This window comes from Loxodonta africana, chromosome 1 (assembly GCF_030014295.1).
Source record: "Loxodonta africana isolate mLoxAfr1 chromosome 1, mLoxAfr1.hap2, whole genome shotgun sequence".
NCBI classification, from domain to species: Eukaryota; Metazoa; Chordata; class Mammalia; order Proboscidea; family Elephantidae; genus Loxodonta; species Loxodonta africana.
The window spans coordinates 220008451-220022200 of NC_087342.1; positions in this window are offsets into that span (position 1 = coordinate 220008451).

Sequence of the window (13750 nt, forward strand, 5' to 3'; positions counted from 1 at the left end):
ATTTCTGGATTGGAAGGTTTCTGGCTGTGTGTAGTTTCCCTTTTCTATGTCCTCCTCCAAGGCCATGTCATTGGTCATTAACTATGGTATAGACCTCAAAGGAGAGCACACAAAATGCATAATCATTAGATAATATACTCCAGGCAATGCATTTTTGCATTCTATTCCATTAACCCTGAAAATACTCCTAAAGGTCAAATATTAACATGCAGAAATTACTAACCCCTTTCTATTGCTGGGGAAACGAGCAGCAGTAAGTAGTTGAGAAGCCACTGAAATTTATCATAGAAGCTGCCCTTCTCTCACTAATTATAGCCTTTGGTTCTGGGATCCCCCTGTCATTTCTCCCCTACCGCATTGCTTTGGAAAATCTGTAAAGAGCTGGAGTTCTGACTTCCCCTTAGCATGAATACTACTGATTTTGGGGGGTGGCCATTACAGGGAGGGGTGCCACAAATCCCATTGGAAGCACAGTAGCCCATTCACTGTGCTGATCCTGGGTGACTCATGATTCAGCTGCTTAGATTCATGGCCAGTTGATGGATTTAAGGGCTGTGGGCTCTTCTGTTGAAATTCTTATTAAAAAAGAAGGGAGCTGTATTAAAACTTACTGTAGCATGCAGGGATCATTGTGTCCTCAGGATACAGAAGTGGGCAAGGACCGTGCTTTCTTTCATCAGGTTCTGCAGACTTAAAAGCAAGGAGGCTTTGACAGGATTTACCTGTAAAATTTGTAGGACAAACTAAACTCCAGCAATTATATGTAAACCCTTGTTCTCTTACCCACCACCACCAAAAAATTACTTTCACTGCCAAGACATAATGTTTTCTCTGTTTTTTTTCTAAGATCAAACTTAAATATTTCAAGGCTGAATTCTGGCAACTTCTTCTCTTGCACACGTTTTTAATTTATGCCTAAATGCAGTATACATCCATTTTCAGCTACTATGGACAAAGAAAACTCCAGGGATATAATACCAGTTGCCACATAGTCGATTCTGACTCATGGCAACCCCAGCTATGTCAGAGTAGAACTGTGCTCCATATGGTTTTCAATGGCTGATTTTTCAGAAGTAGATCTTCAGGCCTTTCTTCAGAGGTACCTCAGGGTCAACTCGAAACTTCAACCTTTCAGTTAGCAGCCAAGCATGTTAACCATTTGTACCACCCAAGGACTCTAGTGATACAATAGTATAAAACTCTGAGGTTTTGTAAAGGAGAGGACTCATTCTTCTTTTCGTATAAGCTCTCCCAGTGTTAGGAGCTAGCAGAGCACTCAATGTAAAAAATAGGATCTTGAGATGCCAAGATTTTTTTGAGATGCCAGGGAAGGACACGCACAATTGTTGGATAGCTGATGCGTTTTAGCCACAACGCCTATCTTATTTTACTTATCAACACAATGATGCTTCAAGGTATTTTTGCACCCCGTTGTACAGATGAGGGAGCCCTGGTGACACAGTGGTTAAAAACTCAGCTGCTCTATGCATCAATAAAGAACAATGATGAATCTATGAAGCATTTCATAACATGGAGGAACCTGGAAGGCATCATGCTGAGTGAAATTAGTCAGTTGCAAAAGGACAAATACTGTATGAGACCACTATTACAAGTACTCAAGAAATAGCCTAAACAGAGAAGAAAATATTCTTTGATGGTTACGAGAAGGGGGAGGGAGTGAGGGGGAGAGAAGGGGATTCACTAATCAGATAGTAGACAAGAACTAATTTAGGTGAAGGGATGGACAACACATAGTACAGGAGAGGTCAGCACAACTGAACTATACCAAGAGCAAAGAAGTTTCCTGAATAAACCGAATGATTCGAAGGCCAGAGTAGCAGTGGTGGCGGTTTGGGGACCATAGTTTCAGGGGACATCTAGGTCAATTAGCATAATAAAAACTATTAAGAAAACATTCTGCATCCCATTTTGGAGAGTGGCATCTGAGGTCTTAAACGCTAGCAAGTGGGCATCTAAGATGCAACAATTGGTCTCAATGATCTCAACCCACCTGGAGCAAAGGAGAATGAAGAACACCAAAGACACAAGATATGAGCCCAAGAGTCAGAATGGGCCACATAAATCAAAGACTACATCAGCCTGAGACGAGAAGAACTAGATGGTGCCCAGCTACAACTGATGACTGCCATGACAGGGAGCACAACAGAGAATCCCTGAAGTAGCAGGACAGCAGTGGGATGCAGACCCCAAATTCTAGTAAAAAGACCAGACTTAATGGTCTAACTGAGACCAGAGGGATCCTAGAGGTCATGGCCCCCAGACCTTCTGTTAACCCAAGACAGGAACCATTCTTGAAGCCAACTCTTCAGACAGGGATTGGACTAGACTACAAGACAGAAAATGATACTGTGAGGAGTGGGCTTCTTTGATCAAGTAGACACATGAGACTATCTGGGCAGCTCCTGTCTGGAGGGGAGATGTGAAGGCCGAGGGGGACAGAAGCTGGCCGAGTGGTCATGGAAACACAGGGTGGAGAGAAGGAGTATGCTGTCTCATTAGGGGGAAGAGTAACTAGGAGTACATAGCAAGGTGTGTGTAAGGTTTTGTACAAGAAACTGACTTGATTTGTAAACCTTCACTTAAAGCACAACAAAACTTAAAAAAAAAAAAACTTGGCTGCTAACCAAAAGGTGGGCAGCTCAAATCTACCAGCCGCTCCTTGGAAACCATATGGGGAAGTTCTACTCTGTCCTATAGGGTCGCTATGAGTTGGAATCGACTTGACAGCAACAGGTTTGGTTTTGGTTTTATACAGATGAGGAAACTAAAACAAATAGAGGGTCTCCCTGAGCAATCGTGGGTAGCAGAATTCTGAAAATGTCCCCCAAGATTCCATGCCCTAGTATCCAAAGCTGTGAATCGGATATCACTTCCATGGTTATGTCACATCATATGGCTTAGATGACCTAAAGATAAGGAGATTATCCAGGTGGACCTGATTTAATTACATTAGTCCTTAAAAGCAGAGAGCTTTCTCTGGCTGGTATCAGAAGAGGAAGTCAGAGAGATTCCAAGCACGAAAAGGACTCCTTGCACCATTGCTTGTTTGAAGATGGAGGAGGCCCCATGCAAGAACTAGAAGGAGCCTTTTAGGACCTGAGAGCAATCCCTGGCCAATAGCTAGCAAAGAAACTGATCGTACCACCATGAAGAACCGAATTCTGCTGACAATCTGAATGAGCTTGGAAGCAGATTGTTCCCAGAGCCTCAGATGACAACACAGCTGGCCAACACCTTGAGCGTGAGACCCTGAACAGAGACCTCAGGTGAGCCATGCCAGACCTCTGACCTGTGGGAGCTGTGATATGATAAATAGGTGGGGTTTGAAGCCAGCAAGTTTGTGGTAATCTTTTAGGCAGCAATAAAAAACTAATACAGCAGTAAAGTGGAGGAGCTGAGATTCAAGTTTGGCTCCAATTGGCTTCAACTAAGTAGATAAGAAAACTCCTGGCCTAATCACGAAACTGACTTAAGCAGATTAACACAGAATAAAGAACTAACTCATTTCCAAATCAGATTAGGAAACTTAGTTCTTTACCCAGTATTTCTCTCTACACCAGCTTCACCTTGTTGATGAACCTCTGTTTATCACTATTGCCGTCCATCTTATTGTTATTACTTTCATTGCATCATGCTTCCCAATTTTTCAAAGCACTTTTCCATTACTTATCTAATTTTCTCTTCTTGCGACTACTCTGCGAAGCAGGCAGAACTGGAGTAATTATCCTTGCTTTCTGGACAAGAAAGCTAAGGCTCAAAGTAGTTCACTAATCTTCCTAGCAGTTACCCAGTTAGTGAATAGCAGAGGCAGGAACCAGCCGTGGACTGCCTCCAAATGCAATCGTTTTCTATAGATTAAAAAATCGAAACTCAAAGAGATGGAATGACTTGTCCTGGGTCACAAAGCCTGTTGGCCTCACAATTTCTGGTCTCCACAGCACACTGACCTAGAATTCCTTCTCCCTCAGCCATCAACCCAAGGCACTCTGCCTCCTACAGCCCAGTCGCTCAGATCAGACACCCACTGCCTCCTTCCAAGCAACACCTCTGACAAGGCTCCCACCTCACTCAAGGCCCTCCAGCCTTACCAACCTTTTTCTAGACACCACTTCCTCCTGCCTCCTCCTGCCTCAGGGCCTTTGCGCTAGCTGCAAATATTTTCCTTGTCTAGAATATTATCATCCTCTCCCCCTCCCTTTTGCCACATTAACTCCTCCTTCTTCTCAGATCCCGCTCAAAATTCAGTTTTAAGGACGATTTCCTGAATCCCTAGACTAGGGTATTTCCCCTGTAAATATTCTCAGAAAGCCACAGTTGGGAATTTGTACTTATGTGGGTATTATCTAACTGTGGTCTGTTTCCCCCATCACGTGGCAGTGAGGGCTGGAACAGTGTCTCATCTGTTCACTCCGTGCCTGCTGGGCTTAGCATAGTCGCTGGCGCACAGTAGGAGCTCAGCAAAGACTGGATGAATTAATTAATGCATTTTATGCATGAATGAAATAATGAGCTATTCTTCAGGCAGACAGACCATTACATCGAGGACTGTCCCTCCAAGCAGTCAGCCATGAGGGAGCTTCTGGCAATGCTAGACCAAATCGTCCTGCCTCCACTATCTACCTCTATGCCAAGTTCAAGAAATGAGCATAGGACCTTTCCAGTAAAAACAATACATCCCTTTGCCCTCCTAAAAAATACCTTTCACAGTTCTGCCTGGAAAGCCCCGTGTACCGCCCAAGTACTTCCTCCATTTCTGGGCTGTTGTGGACAGTGATTTCTCACCTCCTCACACAGACAGCTCTGCTGGCAGATCCGCTGAGAAAGAGCCACCCCCAGGCGATCCCAGGCTGCAACAAAGGCTCACACTGAAGTCGGCTGGCTGTGAAAATGGTTACTGCCCTGACTGGGTCTGTCTCCTTCTCACAGCAGATCTCAGTTATGAAAACTGCTCCACATATTATTCATTCATGAGTGAATTGGCATTTTTATTTTATTTTCCGGACAAGAGTTGTTTAGGAAATTGTTTGAAAAGTTGCACTAGACAGTCTCTTAAGTTCTTTTCCAGTTCTGGAAAATTCTGTCAGCCTGTGACTTACTGGTTTTGCGCTTCGGCGGTAGTAGCCATAGATTTACAGTATCATCTCGCTCGTTAAACTAAGCCAAACAGCATCAGAATCCATGAAGAAGAATAAAAATAATGCACTACATTTTAATCTAATTTAAGCTTTATTTAGCCCCTTCTGCCAAGTAGTTAGTTTATTAAAAAATACTTAAGTATAGTAGAGAGGCCGTGATGCTAAAGAACCCACCAATGAATCATTTTTTGTATGAATAACTACCTCCAATTATATCAATTTTACTTGCTTCCATTTTTTTAAAAACAAAAAGTCGTGTACATGCAAGCCTGGCCATTATGAAATTAAATATATCTCACCTGTCTTATTCTATCATTGTCAATAATCACACTTTGAGTGCACACCTGGTAAAATATTTCAGTCCCTGTTGCAGCTGAGGGTAAAGGGATATAGACAATACAAGCTTTGGGCATTCTGAGGAGGAGTTATCCTTGGAGTGTTTGGGGAAAACCTAGTACAGGAAGTGGAACTTGAACTTCTTGGAGGATGGCTACATCTCCTCAAAGAATATAGGAAAACACATTCCAGCCATAAACACAGAAATTCACATCATATATTTGGGGAATACTATTCATTGATAGATTTGGTTAGCTGAATGGTTTGGGTGGAATAATATTAATTAAAAAACCACCAGTTGCTGTCCAGTAGACTTCAACTCATGGTGACCCCATTGTGTCAGAGTAGAATTGTGCTCCACAGGGTTTTCATTGACTGATTTTTTGGAAGTAGCTAGCCAACCATTTCTTCCAAGGCACCTGTGGGTGAACTTTAACCTCCAATCTTTCAGTTAGCAGCTGAGTATGTCACCCGTTTGCATCACCCATGGACTTCAGAATAATGATGATGATGGAAGGCAGTGTGGTTGGATAGGCACTAAATTAACAGGCCTTGAATGTCAAGCTAAGGAGTTTGAACTTAAGGCTAAACCAGGGAGCCACTGAAGTTTGTTCAAGGGATGAGTGGTGTGCATACTGTGAGGTACACCAGGCACTTTACTGTACAGGAGCAGGTGTGCCTTGCCTATCTGTATACTCTGATTATCAAGTTGAAAGTTGTTGTTGTTAGGTGCCATTGAGCCGGTTCCAATTCATAGTGACCCTGTGTATGATAGAACAAAATACTGCCCAGTCCTGTGCCATTCTCACAATCATTCTTAGGCTTGAGCCTATTGTTGCAGCCACTATGTCAACCCATCTCATTGAGGGTCTTCCTCTCTTCCGCTGACCCTCTACTTTCCAAGCATGATGTCCTTCTCCAGGGACTGATCCTTCCTGTTAACATGTCCAAAGTATGTGAGACGTAGTCTTGCCATCCTTGCTTCTAAGGAGCATTCTGGCTGTATTTCTTCCAAGACAGATTTGTTTGTTCTTTTGGCAGTCTGTGGTATATTTAACGTTCTTTGCCAGCACCGTAATTCAAAGATGTCAATTCTTCCAACCCTTGGGTTCAAGTATTATTTTTTAACAATCCTGAAGGATTCTTCGAACACTTAATATTGTGAAGTCATTGAACAAGAAATTAATTGAGAATGTATTCACATTATGGAATGACCTGTACACGGTTTTTTAAAGCAATGGATGTAAATGAGTATCTAAACAATGAACTGCAAATAGTATGCAGATATGCCAGGAAATGTTTGAGCCTTTTTCCTACTAGGAAATTTGTGAAATAAACAAGACTAATTACTCTTATAAGGATTCATGTCCATCATCTCCTTCACACCCCCATTTTAGGGAAGGGTCTTTGTCCTAGGCCTGTCAAGCTTTTATTCTTTGGTCTTCCTAATTTAAGATAATTTGGTGATCCTTGTAGGTATCTTACTGGTCCACATTCCATGCTAATCCATAGTGGGTTGGGTATTCCTTTGTAGCAGGATACACAACATAACCTTGCAACAGGATATGATTCAGAGAATCAATTCCCAACCAAGCTTGCAGTTCCTAAAAGCTGAGTATGTAAGTAGGGAGTCTTCCTCCACTCTAATACTAAACTCTAGCTACATTTTTTCTGCTTAACTCCTGTGCAGGTCTACACAATGCTGACACTTAATTAGCTGTGTTTCTCTCCAATGTGTGCTCTGCAAAACCACCTGCCCCAGCTCTGAGCGACTGCCCAGGAAACTGCTTCCTTTTGGACAGGGCTGCAGCGGTGGAAGGGCTTGTCTACCTCGTGGCTTTGCAAAAGCGGGGACGGGGATTGTTGTGGAGAGAGGTAACATGCAGGCTGCTGGCTACTTGGCAAGTCTCCCCACTACTCAGAGGCCTTTGATTCTTGGCTTATTTTTTGGGTCACTCTCTCAAAGTCCTACCTGGTCACTGCTGCTTGGCTTAGCTTTTAACCATTTGGGGACCCTTTTTGTGGTGTTCGATATGCAAACAGCATCCTACTGAGACCAGGCTGGCAGCAGCACTACTTAGAGTGAGTAGGAGCCTGAAAGTGGACATATCCCACGTGGGCATTAAGGGATAAGGACTTGCCAGGGCATGTGGACTAGAAAGAAATGGTAGTCCTCCTGGGAGACATGCAGTTATTTCATCTTTGTGTGTTATATTTTTAATTATACCAGTCCAGTAGATGTTTGCTAGTTTAATTAGCCCATATCAAAGGTATCTTCTTTTCTTTTTGTTTTTTAATTTGCTGAGTAGTTTTAAAAGACCCCTTCTGTTCTTGAAAGGTTAAAGGATACATTTCTTAAAAGAAATAGGAGCGCGAGACATCTTGCTAGAAATGTGAAGTCACCTTTCACATAAGTATTTGGTTGCTGGAAAGTGATCATGAAAATGGGCTCTTCATAAACAAAGTCTTTCTGTAATTACAGAAAAAGTTACTTTGAAACCAGTATACTGAGTGGGCCTGAAGCTTATTATTGCATTACAAAGGACTCAAGTAGACACAGGTAGCTGAGTCTGCGTGATTTGTGGAGTTTAGATCTTCTATCATATTTCTGTCTGGGTCTTTGGTAGGTGGTTTTTGTCTATACGTAAGTCAGTTGTTCAACCATGGTGAAGAAGTTGGGAGCAATTACAAAAATGCAGATATAATTTTTTAAAGAATGATTTTTTTTTTTAGGAGAAATTAAGAAAAAGCCTGATGTTTCTTTGGCTTCTGGTTTAATTTGTTCTATTACAAAATGCCAAAATATGTGGAGCAACTGGAAATTCATGCATAATTTTCTGATACTACATAATCTGATTTTGCTGAATGAACCTGGAAAGAAAATGTCAGCAGGAATAAGGATGTTGGTAGCGTGAATACAGTTGCTTTTTTGGAGGGGTGAGAGGTTGTTCAGAAATTTTAAAAAAAGGAAGACTGGAAGAATGAGCTTGTTCAAAGAGACAGAAATGCACACACAAATGTGACAGTGACGGGGAGGATGACTTCATTTCTGTTCTGAAGAAAGTGATACACACAAGTGTAATGGGCTATCTCACCAGTCTTTAAATACAAAACACAATTCTAAACATTTATAGTATATTCACCTAGCAAACACTGATGAACTATGCAGCAAAAATAATTCATTTTTTCTTAAGAATTCCTAAGTTTATCCAGGATACTCTCTTCTAATAGAGTCTGGTGACCAAAGGTGCTGAATACAGTTGTCCTGACTTTAGCAAAGGAATTTGAAAGAAAAACTGAGTTTGAGATCTATTTTATTAAAAATTACAAAATCTCAGTCCGCCGTACTGTTTTAGCAAATCAGAAAGTTGGATCATGCTCACATGAAGAAAGTATTTCGAGGTTAGAATGATGTCATCCTCAGGTCTCACTTCTTCAGGACCTCCCAGAGATAAGCTAGAAATCTAATCTCCCTCCTTTCCCTGCTCAGTTCACCTTTGCCCTCCTTCCATATTGCCACACTGGGCTTCCAAGACTGAGCTTTATGGGCCCACTGATAACTGCTGTTTAAATTTCAGGTCTTCAAATTTTCAAGTATCAACATGTCAATATCCAAAATGAATTTCTAATTTTACGGAGAATTTCAGGGTGTCTTAGAGTTTCCTAGTGTGGCTGTATAAAAAACTAACACAAATACCACAAGTGGGTGGCTTTAAAGAATAGAAATGTGTTCTCTCACAGTTCTGGAGGCTAAAAGTCCAAATCAACATCTTGGCTGTGTTCATTCCCTCACTGTCAGCAGCCCCAGGTGTCCCTTGGTTCCTTGGCTTGGAGATGATCCTCACAGGTTATCTGTCTTGCCCTGTGTATGTGAGTGTGTGGGTGTGTGTGCGCGTGTGTGAGCCTGTGTGTCTATTCTGGTCTTTTTAGAACTCAGAAGTGATTAGGTTTGGGAACCACCTAACACTGGTATGACCCCAGTTGACTGATTGATTGCATTACATTTGATTGCATTATGAAAGTTGATTACATTACATCCACAAGTATGTTGTTGTTGTGTGTTGCCAAGTTGATTCCAATTCAATCCAACCCCATGTGATAAAGTAGAACTGTCCCATAGGGTTTTCTTGGCTGTTATCTTTATGGAAGCTGATCTCCAGGCCTTTCTTCTGTGGAGCAGCCAACTGGGTTCAAACCACCAACTTTTTGGTTTGCAGACAAGAGCTTAATCATTGCATCACCCAGGCCCCTTATCCACAGGTATAGGAGTTAAGATTCTAATGCATATTTTGGGGGGACACAATTCAATCCATAATACATGGTATTAAATTTTTTTAAATTTTGCATTCATCTTACAGGTTAAAAAAACAAAGAAACAAACCCCTTGCCATCAAGTCGATTTCAACTTTTGGTGAACCTTTAAGACAGGATAGAAGGGCCCCATAGGGTTTCCGAGGAATGTCTGGTGGATTTGAACTGCTGACCTTTTGGTTAGCAGCTAAAGTTCTTTCAACCACTACGCCGCCAGGGTTTCTACCTTACAGGATGGGCTACATTTAACTGTATTTGAAATTTTATGTTTTAACTTCTTAAATATATAGTATAAAAACCCAGTTCTAGACAATTTGATTCCTAATACCAAACATTTTTTAAACAGCATTTTGCATTTGATGTGAGGACAACCTTTAAAGGCCGATTTCATCGGAACTTGACCTTCTGGAGTTTTGGTTGGAATAAAAAAATATATAGTATAAAAACCCAGTTCTAGGCAATTTGATTCCTAATACCAAACATTTTTTAAACAGCATTTTGCATTTGATGTGAGGACAACCTTTAAAGGCCGATTTCATCGGAACTTGACTTTCTGGAGTTTTGGTTAGAATAAGGCATTGTTTATTCTTCATGAAATTGGTGCCACCATTTTAAATGGAAATTAAAAAAGGAATGGCATTCTATTGAATATGCCAGCTCTCCAAGTTTGCCAGCAGATTCTAGTTAAAGAGCTGTTATAGAGAGACCTTCGTGATGGTCCTAGATAATTGTTTCTAAGATGATGTCGTGTCTGAAAAACACTGCCAATTTACTGCCTCAGAGACCTTTTTTCAGCATTAACAAATAAGGATAATTACAGGGCTTTTCCCCTTTCCGCTGATCGCTTTGTTTTCTGTAATTATTCAGTTCCTTTTTTCTTTCTTTCTATAGCATCTATGTTCAGATCTTGAACTTAAAATTCCTTTCCTCACAGGTAGTAGGGCTTGGTCTATAGATGCATAGAAGAAAGAAGAACTAGATAATCACTAGTCAAGCTCCATTTAAAGGCTGTGACATAGAAGAGTCTGTTGCTGTTCTTAGGTGCCATCAAGTCGGTTCCAACTCATGACGACCCTATGTACAAAAGATTGAAACATTGCCTGGTCATGTGCCATCCTCACAGTCGTTGCTATGCTTGAGCCCATTGTTGTAGCCACTGTGTCAATTCATTTTGTTGAGGGTCTTCCTCTTTTTTCACATACCCTCCACTTTAGCAAGCATGATGTCCTTCTCCAGGGACTGGTCCCTCCTGAAAGTGTGTCCAAAGGATGTGAGATGAAGTCTCACTATCCTTGCTTCTAAAAAGCATTCTGGCTAGACTTCTTGCAATACAGTCTTTTTCCTCCAAGTTTACGTTAGTTCATATACTAACTGCGCCTCCCATGTGCTCGTCCTTCAACCTATAGTCTCCAACTGGCAAATAAGCTCCAAACGTCTTTCTGGGTTGAGTATGAGGAGGGATAGGAACCCAGGAATCTCTGTCACTGGCACCACCATAGGTAGCACCATTCACTGGTCCTTTGCTCTGCTTCTGTGCTACTTCTAGAGTCCCTGTGGCTTGCGTAAGGAGTCCCTGGGTGGCCCAAATAGTTAAAAGCTCAGCTGCTAATGGAAACGCTGGACGTACAAGTCCACTCAGAGATGTGCTAAAAGAAAGTCCTGGTGATTTATTTCTGAAAACTGGCCACTGAAAACCCTATGGAACCCAGTTCTACTCTGACATCCACGGGGTCACCGTGAGTCAGGATAGACTCAACAGCAGCTGTGTGATTCTGGGGCGGGGGAGGGGTCGGATAGCCATTGGTCGAAACATCTTTGCGTGGTAAACTTTTACTCTTAAACTATTTTTCATATCTTCCTTTAAAAAGGGTCGGGGAGGGTATTGGGAAGAAAACTCACATCTCGGTTTTCATGAGTTTCGTACAATTGAGATTTTCCCACTGCGGCAGCAATAATTTTTTGCAACGCCACACTCCTAGGAGAGGACTTGGATGGATGTTCTAAGGCAGTGCCATAGGATTACTTTTATTGATGAAGCAATAAAATGCACGTCAAATTTATAGCTGTCCTGATAAGGCAAAACATACAAATCTTGTTCTTGAACTTTTTAAATTACCTTTAAGACAAGGAGTTAAAATCTTTTCTGAAAAGTAGTTTGCTTGCCAATGCCCTAGACCCTTCCTTAGCACCAGTCAGCTGGAGACTGCCCTTCCAACCTGTGGGGAAGAGTAGACTGGGAGGAGCTCACAGCATGACATTTCCCCCCTTCCTTTGCTCGTTGTTTTGCAATTGTGTGCTGGTAAATGTTTAACAAACAGCTCTGGCAGGTGGAGGGTGGGAAGGAAGCCCTGATTTGTAGCATTTGCCAATTTCTGTGGTGTAAGTTTTAAAAAAAAAAAAAAAATTTTTTTTTAATTTTTTTTTTTAAGTATTTCTACCATGGCTGATTCCAAGCTACTCACTTGATGTCAACTGGCTCACAGAATTCATGAAATTTTAACAACCAGCTCTCACAAACGAGTATGAGCCATTTCAGACAGATCACAGCTTCTTACATTTTCTAAAACATAGTTTTAGTAGAATCTGTTCAATATAATGTGAGCTCTTTCAAACTTCAGATTCATAATCTCTAATTCTGGATTTTAGGTTTTTTTTTTTTTTTTTTTGAGAAGGGAATTTTTAAAAAAACCTGTTGCTGTTGAGTTGATTCTAACTCATAATGGCCCTAGAGGACAGAGTATAACTGCCCTGTAGGGTTTCCAAGGAATAGCTGGTGGATTCGAATGGCTGACCTTTTGGTTAGCAGCCAAGCTATAGGAATCGACTCAACAGCAACTGTATGGTTTGTTTTGTTTTGTTTTGTTTTAATACAGTGCCTATACCATATATTATGCAATAACCCTGTAAGTGCCTGGGCAGCACCCTACAATCCTTCCTTGTCTCCTCCAGCTTCTGGTAGCCCCAAGGGTTCCTTGGCTTGCATCTGCAGCATCACTCCAATCTCTGCTTCCATGGTCACAATGTGTTCTTCCCTCTGTGTGTCCATCTGTGTCTCTCTTATTTTATAAGGACACCCCTCACATTGGATTAGGGCCCACCCTGCTCCATTACAACGTCATATTAATTTAACCGATTACATCTACAGAGACCCTATTCCCAAGTAAGGTCACATTCACAGGTACTGAGGGTTAGGACTTCAACCTATCTTTTTGAAACACATTCAGTTCAGAGCAATAGTAATGCTCATGAATGTTCCTGTTTTATTTTTCACTGCTTGAGGTCAGCACAACTTCTTAATATTTAAATCTTCTAACTAATTAGAGGTTTGAGACAAAGGAGAAGCAGCAGGAACATAGACTCTGATTGCCACTCATGTCTGGAGAGAATGTGCAGGCATGTGTCATTCTACCAGGTATTTACAGTTGATTGTCATTATTGGTGGTAGTCATGTTCTATAAAGTCACTGCGAACACTGAATTAATGAAGACTGAACCATTGCTCCTGGGGGAAATACAGGGTTAGCTTCCCGCAAGCCTCTGGTCACAACATTTTCATCAACCCATCAATACGTAACCTTGTTTTATGTATGTCCCTGTTTAAAGATGCTTACTTGAGGTGTCGTCAGTTCTTTATTATTGAACTTATGGCCAACAGCACTATAATTCATGCCTGAGCAAAGCTTATCTAGCACATGTATTTTTTCCGTGAGGTACATCACAGTCTTCTTGTGCTTAGAAACACTAGACAGCACTTCAGCACCATGCTTGGGTGCCATTTTAAACAGCAAAATCACCAAGGAAAACCACAAAAATGTGAAAAACATGGCACTAAATAGACCTCAAAAAAAAAAAAATAGACCTTTGGCTCCGGTACAAGGACTGAAACAAGAAGACACAGTGTTTGCCTTATTCTCCCTCACCTGGGAATATGTGGATTGGGTGACTCAG